At 38.6% G+C, this 13008-nt stretch overlaps 15 non-coding genes and 1 pseudogene across 15 annotated transcripts; all 16 read left to right on the top strand.

Moving 5' to 3' along the window:
- The first annotated feature begins 5801 nt into the window (after nucleotides 1-5801).
- On the top strand, nucleotides 5802-5920 carry LOC146032939 (5S ribosomal RNA). Its single transcript, XR_014458350.1, has one exon. It is a non-coding gene; the product is annotated as a 5S ribosomal RNA (ribosomal RNA).
- A 345-nt stretch (nucleotides 5921-6265) lies between these two features.
- On the top strand, nucleotides 6266-6384 carry LOC146032851 (5S ribosomal RNA). The gene has a single exon (XR_014458267.1). It is a non-coding gene; the product is annotated as a 5S ribosomal RNA (ribosomal RNA).
- A 345-nt stretch (nucleotides 6385-6729) lies between these two features.
- On the top strand, nucleotides 6730-6848 carry LOC146032850 (5S ribosomal RNA). Its single transcript, XR_014458266.1, has one exon. It is a non-coding gene; the product is annotated as a 5S ribosomal RNA (ribosomal RNA).
- A 345-nt stretch (nucleotides 6849-7193) lies between these two features.
- LOC146032128 (5S ribosomal RNA) lies at nucleotides 7194-7312 on the top strand. Its single transcript, XR_014457571.1, has one exon. It is a non-coding gene; the product is annotated as a 5S ribosomal RNA (ribosomal RNA).
- Nucleotides 7313-7657: 345 nt separating this feature from the next.
- Nucleotides 7658-7776, top strand: LOC146032849 (5S ribosomal RNA). The gene has a single exon (XR_014458265.1). It is a non-coding gene; the product is annotated as a 5S ribosomal RNA (ribosomal RNA).
- Nucleotides 7777-8121: 345 nt separating this feature from the next.
- On the top strand, nucleotides 8122-8240 carry LOC146033032 (5S ribosomal RNA). Its single transcript, XR_014458442.1, has one exon. It is a non-coding gene; the product is annotated as a 5S ribosomal RNA (ribosomal RNA).
- A 345-nt stretch (nucleotides 8241-8585) lies between these two features.
- On the top strand, nucleotides 8586-8704 carry LOC146027372 (5S ribosomal RNA). Its single transcript, XR_014454775.1, has one exon. It is a non-coding gene; the product is annotated as a 5S ribosomal RNA (ribosomal RNA).
- Nucleotides 8705-9049: 345 nt separating this feature from the next.
- On the top strand, nucleotides 9050-9168 carry LOC146032848 (5S ribosomal RNA). The gene has a single exon (XR_014458264.1). It is a non-coding gene; the product is annotated as a 5S ribosomal RNA (ribosomal RNA).
- Nucleotides 9169-9511: 343 nt separating this feature from the next.
- On the top strand, nucleotides 9512-9630 carry LOC146030404 (5S ribosomal RNA). Its single transcript, XR_014455900.1, has one exon. It is a non-coding gene; the product is annotated as a 5S ribosomal RNA (ribosomal RNA).
- Nucleotides 9631-9975: 345 nt separating this feature from the next.
- Nucleotides 9976-10094, top strand: LOC146030573 (5S ribosomal RNA). Its single transcript, XR_014456064.1, has one exon. It is a non-coding gene; the product is annotated as a 5S ribosomal RNA (ribosomal RNA).
- A 345-nt stretch (nucleotides 10095-10439) lies between these two features.
- Nucleotides 10440-10558, top strand: LOC146032440 (5S ribosomal RNA). Its single transcript, XR_014457875.1, has one exon. It is a non-coding gene; the product is annotated as a 5S ribosomal RNA (ribosomal RNA).
- Nucleotides 10559-10903: 345 nt separating this feature from the next.
- Nucleotides 10904-11022, top strand: LOC146030572 (5S ribosomal RNA). The gene has a single exon (XR_014456063.1). It is a non-coding gene; the product is annotated as a 5S ribosomal RNA (ribosomal RNA).
- Nucleotides 11023-11367: 345 nt separating this feature from the next.
- LOC146031159 (5S ribosomal RNA) lies at nucleotides 11368-11486 on the top strand. The gene has a single exon (XR_014456632.1). It is a non-coding gene; the product is annotated as a 5S ribosomal RNA (ribosomal RNA).
- A 345-nt stretch (nucleotides 11487-11831) lies between these two features.
- LOC146031652 (5S ribosomal RNA) lies at nucleotides 11832-11950 on the top strand. Its single transcript, XR_014457114.1, has one exon. It is a non-coding gene; the product is annotated as a 5S ribosomal RNA (ribosomal RNA).
- A 345-nt stretch (nucleotides 11951-12295) lies between these two features.
- On the top strand, nucleotides 12296-12414 carry LOC146034558 (5S ribosomal RNA). The gene has a single exon (XR_014459962.1). It is a non-coding gene; the product is annotated as a 5S ribosomal RNA (ribosomal RNA).
- Nucleotides 12415-12756: 342 nt separating this feature from the next.
- On the top strand, nucleotides 12757-12875 carry LOC146028909 (5S ribosomal RNA; annotated as a pseudogene).
- Nucleotides 12876-13008: the final 133 nt, after the last annotated feature.

Raw genomic sequence — 13008 nt, 5'->3', positions numbered from 1 at the left:
TTAGAAGGGACAAAGGAATTGGACTTAGTGAAATAACCCCTATCCATACTAATGGACAGGTACTGTACTCAGACCATGAACCTCGACTGGGCCCCTCTCCAAGGTAGATAATTATAAATACTGCAATCCCCATTGGTACCTTTTGGCAGAATTGTGAACATTAAAACTTGTGGTCGTACTTTGGAGAAGAGGATCGTTTCCTATCTGTGAGGGGTGTACTTCCTTATATCTCCTGTATCTATTGCTTTGGCACCATTAGAGGGGACACTCACATCTTCGATACTTTCAAATACTGCAATGTCCATGATTACTCCACTCACGCAACTTGAATATTGTCCTTAACATTGTCCCGTAAATATACAGTCAGTTATAAACAATGCTTTCCATCTTGATTGAAGAACTCTATTAAAGTCTCTGTGTATGCACACAGCTTAGCCTTTGGTGATTTTAAAACTTGAACATCTCACCGTTTTGCAATGCGACCTGCGAATCCAGGTAAATGTCCTTCTCAGCATCTTTCATAGCTGTATCTGTTGTCAGCAATACTTGCTAAGGACTGTCCCATCAATCTGCAAAGGAACCTGAATGCAAGAAAGTTCTCACCATAACATGGTCTCCAGGCTGTGTATCTGCAAAGGAACCTGAATGCAAGAAAGTTCTCACCATAACATGGTCTCCAGGCTGTGTATCTGCAAAGGAACCTGAATTAAGAAGACGTTGGATCTCCTGTTGAACTCGACGAAGGTCTTGTAACTGCTTAAATAAGTGGATAACATATTGAACAGTCAAATGATGATGCAATTTCAAAGTCAGTCTTTGGATCAGTACCGTATGTATCTGGTCTGCCATCTGAATTTATGTGGAGAGAGGTTAAGCAGAGGCCCAGGTGTGATATAAATACTATGAAGCGCTAGTGCAGTGCTTCTGGTCATGCCACTCCTTTCTCCCTTGTAAGATACCATCCTAACCACCTTTGGATATAAAGACATATGTATTTTTGATTCCATTCCCATCATTTCACACATTATTTGAAAAACTTTTCCTATAATACTGTTTTTGTTCCTTGGTCATTTTCTATGACACTTGATAAACCATATCTACATACCAATTCTTGCAAAGTCTTTTTTTCTGGCAGTAAACTGCTCAATTTCAGACACTTCAGGCCATACCTCTAACATATAAACACTTTCATATACGTACATAAACCTTCTTTTCTGTAACTGAATAAAATCAATAATATCGATTTGTAACCTCTACAAATGTGACAAATGCTTTATCTTAATTTATTTCATAAACACCCTTGTCTCTTAATTATATCTTAAACAAATAATACTACTTTGCCATATGGCTGTATTCATTTTTATAACTCTCTGTAATTATTTCGATGTTACTCTCTTATTTTCTGACTTTATCCAAATACACTGTTATAACATCTAATAAATGTCAGTTTTTTTTTTTTTTTTTGAAGAGTTACTATTCCTTTTGATACTCTTTCAGTAAATCAATCTTAATATAAAAACCAAACAACAATTATTGTTATATGTGTCATTACATGGGAGGGACCTCCCTAGTAACAATGTCAACCAACCAATCATTCGTTACCCCTAGAAACAAGATCAATTTGTCTAATATGATCTTGGCATTTAATAACTGCAAACCTCCTATGTTTCATCAATGTTATTACAGTTTGTGAATGTGCATTAGGTGTACCTGAAGCTATGCAATAACCGCTATGCTTCCAATCAACACCAAACTCTGGTACTAATACTAATGTTGACCCAGCAAATTTATTTCTGTAAATAAGACATGTTCTAATTAATGCTGCTAATGACCTCATCATGTGTAATTAACTCATTGATCTCTCTTCTTCCCATTCTATATATATTCATCCCCCATTTGGGAAGAAGAAAACAATGCAGCTGGCCAAATAATGGTTTCTTAATAAACATCTACCTTTACTTAAAACATAACATAACAAAATAGGTGTAACCTTGAATGTTGTTTTCTGCTAGAACCTTGTATAAAACTCTACTTAAATGCATTTTACCCCTGTGGCAGTTTCTTGTAATAGGTAAACTTCGATTGCAGCTTCAATGTTGGGCTTCATGGCAGCTGGAATATAACTGGTATATATCACCTCCAAGCAGATTCACTGGACATGTAGGTGAGGTTAAAAATTCATTAGGTACAGGTGTAAATTCATCATTTACAAGGAGAGAAGTTGGAACAGTCTGACATTATTGCCTCTGTTAAGGGAAAATCCTACATTTTCATGTCTGACTGACAATCTGTTATACTATTGTCTTATGGTGAGGTTATTTTGCACCAAATCAGGCTCGGCTGCTGCAGTGTCTCTAATCTGATCACATCTGAATTGCACTCTATATAACAACTGTTTGCCTGAAGCTATAGTGTAGCGATTAGGAGGAGTTGGGGCTGCCTCAATTGCCCCTGTATTACCTTGTGCTTGTTGGGCACCTATGGCTTGAATAGTATTGAATTCACCTATTCCTATAGAGGCTTTAAGAATCTGTTCTAAGTCAACCCAACATGGTGTGTAAATAGAACACAGTTGTTTGATTCTCTTTTCATGCTGGACTCTTTCTGATATCTGGTGAATCATTTACAATGCGCATAATATCTGAGGGAAACCATGGTATGTACTTTTCCTGTTCTACATTTTCTGCAACATACCCAACATCATTAGGTCCTAAATTAGTTGAATGTCTGGGGTTAGGATGTCTATTCATTCTGACAGGCATTATTTGGTATTCATTACCAGGTATGTTAAATCTTGACTTTGGACTATTAATTCTATTGGGACTAGTATTGTAATCCCATAATCTCCTTTGCATCAAGTCAATATTACAAAATCGACCATTTTCACTGCCCTCCGGTACACATTCCCCACAAACAGGGCATTTTTGGATTACATCTTTAAGGCTTAGTGTATCTTCTGGTTTTTCTGAATCACTTAGTGTTTTTTAAATAACGTTTTTCAGGTGTCTTTTGTTCTACATTCGTGGGCATTACTAATTGTGATGACCCCACCACAACAATTTCAACATTGTCAACAGTATTATGTATTATTGGAACATACGGTGGTGGCATTATCTCAGTCATATAATCTTCCTGTTTAGACCTTTTTTCCTACATCAATTTCTTGTGAAACAATTTTCCATATTTGTACAGTGTCTAAATAACCCTTCATCCTCTGTAACCAATGACCGTCTGTGACTTGGAATCTTTTCCAAGACTGCTGTGGATCTAATGTCCCTTACTTGGGAAAATTAGTTTTTTTAATACCTTTTCCTACCTTCCCGTTCCGCGACAACTTCTATAGGTGAGCGCTCCTGTATCTTATTCCCGTCCCCTCCCATAGGGGTAATTAAGCTCTATGGGTATTGGCCGTATCCAATTGCGGTGAAGCGGGATGTATAGTTGTGCGGGAAGTAAACTGTGTATCACTGGCTGGCTTTTGTTTAGACACTGACTTTACCAATCTGTTTACTCTGAAAATTAACCCACTTAATTTGTCTGGGTTTAACATATCATACATCTATGATATTTGAAATCTTAACACCGTATTTAATTTTTGCTAACTCTTGAAAACTTTTTGGACAAATTGTTGGTATATTGCAATGATTAATGGGCCATTTGTCTAAACATGAAGGATATGATAGAATTATATATCTTGACAGTAATTCTGCATTCAAATGACATCCCACAATAACAACAAACTCTGTTAAAACCTTTTCCTTTTCTGAAATGGTTATCTTAAAAGGTGTTCTATTTTGTAAAACACTGGTTAAAGTTGCATAATAACTGAAACCGTATAATGGTTTATACCACAACACAATGCTGGTTTTACACTGGCTGCAAGTGCCTACAGGATAAAGACAAGGACTTGGATCAGTCATTCAAACACGTTTGACATATACAGACATGACAATAATGCGATCAATTGTAAAGGCTGAGCTGGTACGGTCCCTTAGGAACATCCAGGGGCCACCGTTGACAAGAGACAGGTCAAGCCTATGGTAGCAAGTGCCAAGGGTGGTCTTTGAGTACCTATGGACTAATTAACAGCCCTTATACACTTTACACTCATTTGATTTAAACTTTAAAACACATTTTTTTTTTTCAACGTTTACTTGACACAGACACGAGACAACAAACTGTCGACTGAGGAGGCAGGCGGACCAATACCTCAGTGTCCAGTTAACTAACAAACCCCATTAAGGCTGGTCCAAAACTTTCATACACATATAAAACATAGAAACATATATAGCAGCAATGTAGTCTATTATATCTTGAGAAAGAAACAATACAATACAACTACAAATAACCTAGGCTGTGTGACCAGTTAATTGGGTTACTATAATGACAGCAAGGAAAGACAGGAAATGTATAGTTTTCTACAAAATACCAGATGAAACTCAAAGAGTCTGACTTGAGTAAAATAGACTGAAATCAATCTTTTTCTACTCACCCGGGTATCAGTCAGAGTCTCAGAGATCTGTCTAGTTTAGAAGTGTGCCATTAGATGTTGATCCTTCCATGTGTCATCCGGCAACGAGCCCCCATCTGAAAACGCTGTTTAAGCACTAAGAAATCCCTTCAATTAATCAGGTCACCTCTCAGATATCTTTTACCAATGCATTGGTGAGAACACAATGAGGAGAGACACCACCATCCAGTTATGTCTTCAGAGTATTCTGAGCTTTAATTGTGAACAACACATATTTATATGCAGCCATAGCTGGCCGCCCACACATATCCTGCCCAACACAGGGCTTACAGACTACAAAATATCCCCCCCGTACATATGATAAAACATAAGAGTACGTGCAATGTCTAGCGTCCCTAATCTAATCATATAGTTTCATACAGCTCTGGTTTCCTATCTGCACGTCTGTTGAGCTACAATCTCTTTGCACATCTCTCTTTGTGGTCTCTGGCTGTCTAGTCTGACTCTGAGATGAGCGCAGATAGCTGACATGTGGTTCTTCTGAAAAAAACCAGAGTGCAGATACTTTCTCTTTTGCAGTTACAAGCTAATATGTTAAGAATTAGTTTCCTTATATTGAAACATTATTGATTATTATAACAAAATACAATGGCTAAGCTTTTTTAACGCTATCACCACGACGGGCGCCCTTCTAGGTAAAGAGTACCACTTTTTCTTTTTATTGCCGATACAGACATTTGGGAGAGGTCAAACAGACACAATAGCCATCACCTAAAGATTTACCACACTGTTTCGGCCCAATTCCAACTGCTTTTTGCAGCTAAACAGTGTTGAGCCTCTTTAGTAGATTAATTTGAGACCACCTGCTTATATCATGTCATGTAGGTCTTTTTACATTACCAACACATGATTTTTTTCAGTAAGCCAATACAGTTAGGAAACTTTTTTATTAACTTGAGTTTTGGATTGACAGAACAGTATATGGCGCTATGCAGCCCTGATGTTCCCAGTCCCTTTAAGTGTCACCCACACTTACAGAAACATGTGTACAAGAAAAAAGTAGGAACTGGTATACAATACGGCGCAACAGGAAAATGCTTGAAAATATCATGGAGTGTGGTCCTCCTTATTCTGACATATGATTCCACTTTGGTTCAGTGTCCGCTTCAAATGGGTCGATACTCGTGATGAAGAAATAAAGTGAAAAAAAGGGAAAAAAATTACTCCTTTGTGTCCTTGATTTACAATTATTAGTGTGTTGAGAAAGTGATTTTTTTATTAACTTACCTGGTTATAGAAGTAGAAGAGGGCAAAAAAGTGCCTGTATCTCACCTACAGCCATACCACATTGGATACGCCCAATCTCATCTGATCTTGGAAGCTAAGCAGTGTTGGGCCTGGTTAGTAGTTAGGTGGGAGACCACATGGGAACACCAGGTGCTGTAGGATTTTTCCCATTACTGGCAAATTGTTTTTATTCTCTAGCTATTTAAATTGGAAACTTTTTCTTTTTATTGCCGATACAGACATTTGGAAGAGGTCAAACAGACACAATAGCCATCACCTAAAAACTTACCACACTGTTTCGGCCCAATTCCAACTGCTTTTGGCAGCTAAACAGTGTCGAGCCTCTTTAGTAGATTAATTTGAGACCACCTGCTTATATCATGTCCTGTAGGTCTTTTTACATTACCAAAACATGATTTTTTTCAGTAAGCCAAAACAGTTAGGAAACTTTTTTATTAACTTACATGGTTATAGAAGTAGAAGAGGGCAAAAAAGTGCCTGTATCTCACCTACAGCCATACCACATTGGATATGCCTAATCTCGTCTGATCTTGGAAGCTAAGCAGTGTTGGGCCTGGTTAGTACTTGGGTGGGAGACCATATGGGAACACCAGGTGCTGTAGGTTTTTTCCCATTACTGGCAAATTGTTTTTATTCTCTAGCTATTTAAATTGGAAACTTTTTCTTTTTATTGCCGATACAGACATTTGGGAGAGGTCAAACAGACACAATAGCCATCACCTAAAGACTTACCACACTGTTTCGGCCCAATTCCAACTGCTTTTGGCAGCTAAACAGTGTTGAGCCTCTTTAGTAGATTAATTTGAGACCACCTGCTTATATCATGTCATGTAGGTCTTTTTACATTACCAACACATGATTTTTTTCAGTAAGCCAAAACCGTTAGGAAACTTTTTTATTAACTTACCTGGTTATAGAAGTAGAAGAGGGCAAAAAAGTGCCTGTATCTCACCTACAGCCATACCACATTGGATATGCCTAATCTCGTCTGATCTTGGAAGCTAAGCAGTGTTGGGCCTGGTTAGTACTTGGGTGGGAGACCATATGGGAACACCAGGTGCTGTAGGTTTTTTCCCATTACTGGCAAATTGTTTTTATTCTCTAGCTATTTAAATTGGAAACTTTTTCTTTTTATTGCCGATACAGACATTTGGGAGAGGTCAAACAGACACAATAGCCATCACCTAAAGACTTAACACACTGTTTCGGCCCAATTCCAACTGCTTTTGGCAGCTAAACAGTGTTGAGCCTCTTTAGTAGATTAATTTGAGACCACCTGCTTATATCATGTCATGTAGGTCTTTTTACATTACCAACACATGATTTTTTTCAGTAAGCCAAAACCGTTAGGAAACTTTTTTATTAACTTACCTGGTTATAGAAGTAGAAGAGGGCAAAAAAGTGCCTGTATCTCACCTACAGCCATACCACATTGGATATGCCTAATCTCATCTGATCTTGGAAGCTAAGCAGTGTTGGGCCTGGTTAGTACTTGGGTGGGAGACCATATGGGAACACCAGGTGCTGTAGGTTTTTTCCCATTACTGGCAAATTGTTTTTATTCTCTAGCTATTTAAATTGGAAACTTTTTCTTTTTATTGCCGATACAGACATTTGGGAGAGGTCAAACAGACACAATAGCCATCACCTAAAGACTTACCACACTGTTTCGGCCCAATTCCAACTGCTTTTGGCAGCTAAACAGTGTTGAGCCTCTTTAGTAGATTAATTTGAGACCACCTGCTTATATCATGTCATGTAGGTCTTTTTACATTACCAACACATGATTTTTTTCAGTAAGCCAAAACCGTTAGGAAACTTTTTTATTAACTTACCTGGTTATAGAAGTAGAAGAGGGCAAAAAAGTGCCTGTATCTCACCTACAGCCATACCACATTGGATATGCCTAATCTCGTCTGATCTTGGAAGCTAAGCAGTGTTGGGCCTGGTTAGTACTTGGGTGGGAGACCATATGGGAACACCAGGTGCTGTAGGTTTTTTCCCATTACTGGCAAATTGTTTTTATTCTCTAGCTATTTAAATTGGAAACTTTTTCTTTTTATTGCCGATACAGACATTTGGGAGAGGTCAAACAGACACAATAGCCATCACCTAAAGACTTACCACACTGTTTCGGCCCAATTCCAACTGCTTTTGGCAGCTAAACAGTGTTGAGCCTCTTTAGTAGATTAATTTGAGACCACCTGCTTATATCATGTCATGTAGGTCTTTTTACATTACCAACACATGATTTTTTTCAGTAAGCCAATACAGTTAGGAAACTTTTTTATTAACTTACCTGGTTATAGAAGTAGAAGAGGGCAAAAAAGTGCCTGTATCTCACCTACAGCCATACCACATTGGATACGCCCAATCTTGTTTGATCTTGGAAGCTAAGCAGTGTTGGGCCTGGTTAGTACTTAGGTGGGAGACCACATGGGAACACCAGGTGCTGTAGGTTTTTTCCTATTACTGGCAAATTGTTTTGATTCTCTAGCTATTTAAATTGGAAACTTTTTCTTTTTATTGCCGATACAGACATTTGGGAGAGGTCAAACAGACACAATAGCCATCACCTAAAGACTTACCACACTGTTTCGGCCCGATTCCAACTGCTTTTGGCAGCTAAACAGTGTTGAGCCTCTTTAGTAGATTAATTTGAGACCACCTGCTTATATCATGTCATGTAGGTCTTTTTACATTACCAACACATGATTTTTTTCAGTAAGCCAATACAGTTAGGAAACTTTTTTATTAACTTACCTGGTTATAGAAGTAGAAGAGGGCAAAAAAGTGCCTGTATCTCACCTACAGCCATACCACATTGGATATGCCCAATCTCGTCTGATCTTGGAAGCTAAGCAGTGTTGGCCCTGGTTAGTACTTGGGTGGGAGACCATATGGGAACACCAGGTGCTGTAGCTTTTTTCCCATTACTGGCAAATTGTTTTTATTCTCTAGCTATTTAAATTGGAAACTTTTTATTTTTATTGCCGATACAGACATCTGGGAGAGGTCAAACAGACACAATAGTCATCACCTAAAGACTTACCACACTGTTTCGGCCCAATTCCAACTGCTTTTGGCAGCTAAACAGTGTTGAGCCTCTTTAGTAGATTAATTTGAGACCACCTGCTTATATCATGTCATGTAGGTCTTTTTACATTACCAACACATGATTTTTTTCAGTAAGCCAATACAGGTAGGAAACTTTTTTATTAACTTTCCTGGTTATAGAAGTAGAAGAGGGCAAAAAAGTGCCTGTATCTCACCTACAGCCATACCACATTGGATATGCCTAATCTCGTCTGATCTTGGAAGCTAAGCAGTGTTGGGCCTGGTTAGTACTTGGGTGGGAGACCATATGGGAACACCAGGTGCTGTAGGTTTTTTCCCATTACTGGCAAATTGTTTTTATTCTCTAGCTATTTAATTGGAAACTTTTTCTTTTTATTGCCGATACAGACATTTGGGAGAGGTCAAACAGACACAATAGCCATCACCTAAAGACTTACCACACTGTTTCGGCCTAATTCCAACTGCTTTTGGCAGCTAAACAGTGTTGAGCCTCTTTAGTAGATTAATTTGAGACCACCTGCTTATATCATGTCCTGTAGGTCTTTTTACATTACCAACACATGATTTTTTTCAGTAATCCAAAACTGTTAGGAAACTTTTTTATTAGCTTACCTGGTTATAGAAGTAGAAGAGGGAAAAAAGGGCTTGTATTTCACCTACAGCCATACCACATTGGATGCGCCCAATCTCGTCTGATCTTGGAAGCTAAGCAGTGTTGGGCCTGGTTAGTACTTGGGTGGGAGACCATATGGGAACACCAGGTGCTGTAGGTTTTTTCCCTTTACTGGCAAATTGTTTTTATTCTCTAGCTATTTAAATTGGAAACTTTTTCTTTTTATTGCCGATACAGACATTTGGGAGAGGTCAAACAGACACAATAGTCATCACCTAAAGACTTACCACACTGTTTCGGCCCAATTCCAACTGCTTTTGGCAGCTAAACAGTTTTGAGCCTCTTTAGTAGATTAATTTGAGACCACCTGCTTATATCACGTCATGTAGGTCTTTTTACATTACCAACACATGATTTTTTTCAGTAAGCCAATACAGTTAGGAAACTTTTTTATTAACTTACCTGGTTATAGAAGTAGAAGAGGGCAAAAAAGTGCCTGTATCTCACCTACAGCCATACCACATTGGATACGCCCAATCTCGTCTGATCTTGGAAGCTAAGCAGTGTTGGGCCTGGTTAGTACTTAGGTGGGAGACCACATGGGAACACCAGGTGCTGTAGGTTTTTTCCCATTACTGGCAAATTGTTTTTATTCTCTAGCTATTTAAATTGGAAACTTTTTCTTTTTATTGCCGATACAGACATTTGGGAGAGGTCAAACAGACACAATAGTCATCACCTAAAGACTTACCACACTGTTTCGGCCCAATTCCAACTGCTTTTGGCAGCTAAACAGTGTTGAGCCTCTTAAGTAGATTAATTTGAGACCACCTGCTTATATCATGTCATGTAGGTCTTTTTACATTACCAACACATGATTTTTTTCAGTAAGCCAATACAGTTAGGAAACTTTTTTATTAACTTACCTGGTTATAGAAGTAGAAGAGGGCAAAAAAGTGCCTGTATCTCACCTACAGCCATACCACATTGGATACGCCCAATCTCGTCTGATCTTGGAAGCTAAGCAGTGTTGGGCCTGGTTAGTACTTGGGTGGGAGACCACATGGGAACACCAGGTGCTGTAGGTTTTTTCCCATTACTGGCAAATTGTTTTTATTCTCTAGCTATTTAAATTGGAAACTTTTTCTTTTTATTGCCGATACAGACATTTGGAAGAGGTCAAACAGACACAATAGCCATCACCTAAAAACTTACCACACTGTTTCGGCCCAATTCCAACTGCTTTTGGCAGCTAAACAGTGTTGAGCCTCTTTAGTAGATTAATTTGAGACCACCTGCTTATATCATGTCCTGTAGGTCTTTTTACATTACCAACACATGATTTTTTTCAGTAAGCCAAAACTGTTAGGAAACTTTTTTATTAGCTTACCTGGTTATAGAAGTAGAAGAGGGCAAAAAAGTGCGTGTATTTCACCTACAGCCATACCACATTGGATACGCCCAATCTCGTCTGATCTTGGAAGCTAAGCAGTGTTGGGCCTGGTTAGTACTTAGGTGGGAGACCACATGGGAACACCAGGTGCTGTAGGTTTTTTCCCATTACTGGCAAATTGTTTTTATTCTCTAGCTATTTAAATTGGAAACTTTTTCTTTTTATTGCCGATACAGACATTTGGGAGAGGTCAAACAGACACAATAGTCATCACCTAAAGACTTACCACACTGTTTCGGCCCAATTCCAACTGCTTTTGGCAGCTAAACAGTGTTGAGCCTCTTAAGTAGATTAATTTGAGACCACCTGCTTATATCATGTCATGTAGGTCTTTTTACATTACCAACACATGATTTTTTTCAGTAAGCCAATACAGTTAGGAAACTTTTTTATTAACTTACCTGGTTATAGAAGTAGAAGAGGGCAAAAAAGTGCCTGTATCTCACCAACAGCCATACCACATTGGATACGCCCAATCTCGTCTGATCTTGGAAGCTAAGCAGTGTTGGGCCTGGTTAGTACTTGGGTGGGAGACCACATGGGAACACCAGGTGCTGTAGGTTTTTTCCCATTACTGGCAAATTGTTTTGATTCTCTAGCTATTTAAATTGGAAACTTTTTCTTTTTATTGCCGATACAGACATTTGGAAGAGGTCAAACAGACACAATAGCCATCACCTAAAAACTTACCACACTGTTTCGGCCCAATTCCAACTGCTTTTGGCAGCTAAACAGTGTTGAGCCTCTTTAGTAGTTTAATTTGAGACCACCTGCTTATATCATGTCATGTAGGTCTTTTTACATTACCAACACATGATTTTTTTCAGTAAGCCAATACAGTTAGGAAACTTTTTTATTAACTTACCTGGTTATAGAAGTAGAAGAGGGCAAAAAAGTGCCTGTATCTCACCTACAGCCATACCACAGTGGATACGCCCAATCTCGTCTGATCTTGGAAGCTAAGCAGTGTTGGGCCTGGTTAGTACTTAGGTGGGAGACCACATGGGAACACCAGGTGCTGTAGGTTTTTTCCCATTACTGGCAAATTGTTTTGATTCTCTAGCTATTTAAATTGGAAACTTTTTCTTTTTATTGCCGATACAGACATTTGGAAGAGGTCAAACAGACGCAATAGCCATCACCTAAAAACTTACCACACTGTTTCGGCCCAATTCCAACTGCTTTTGGCAGCTAAACAGTGTTGAGCCTCTTTAGTAGATTAATTTGAGACCACCTGCTTATATCATGTCCTGTAGGTCTTTTTACATTACCAACACATGATTTTTTTCAGTAAGCCAAAACTGTTAGGAAACTTTTTTATTAGCTTACCTGGTTATAGAAGTAGAAGAGGGCAAAAAAGTGCTTGTATTTCACCTACAGCCATACCACATTGGATACGCTTAATCTCATCTGATCTTGGAAGCTAAGCAGTGTTGGGCCTGGTTAGTACTTGGGTGGGAGACCACATGGGAACACCCGGTACTGTAGGATTTTTTCCATTACTGGCAAATTGTTTTTATTCTCTAGCTATTTAAATTGGAAACTTTTTTTTATTGCCAGTACAGACATTTGGAAGAGGTCAAACAGACACAATAGCCATCACCTAAAAACTTACCACAATGTTTAGGCCCAATTCCAACTGCTTTTGGCAGCTAAACAGTGTTGAGCCTCTTTAGTAGATTAATTTGAGACCACCTGCTTATATCATGTCCTGTAGGTCTTTTTACATTACCAACACATGATTTTTTTCAGTAAGCCAAAACTGTTAGGAAACTTTTTTATTAGCTTACCTGGTTATAGAAGTAGAAGAGGGCAAAAAAGTGCTTGTATTTCACCTACAGCCATACCACATTGGATACGCTTAATGTCATCTGATCATGGAAGCTAAGCAGTGTTGGGCCTGGTTAGTACTTGGGTGGGAGACCACATGGGAACACCCGGTGCTGTAGGATTTTTTCCCATTACTGGCAAATTGTTTTTATTCTCTAGCTATTTAAATTGGAAACTTTTTCTTTTTATTGCCGATACAGACATTTGGGAGAGGTCAAACAGACACAATAGTCATCACCTAAAGACTTACCACAC

Source organism: Crinia signifera, chromosome 8 (assembly GCF_055691185.1).
Source record: "Crinia signifera chromosome 8, ASM5569118v1, whole genome shotgun sequence".
Classification (NCBI taxonomy): Eukaryota; Metazoa; Chordata; class Amphibia; order Anura; family Myobatrachidae; genus Crinia; species Crinia signifera.
This window is presented reverse-complemented; position numbering and strand designations above follow the sequence as displayed.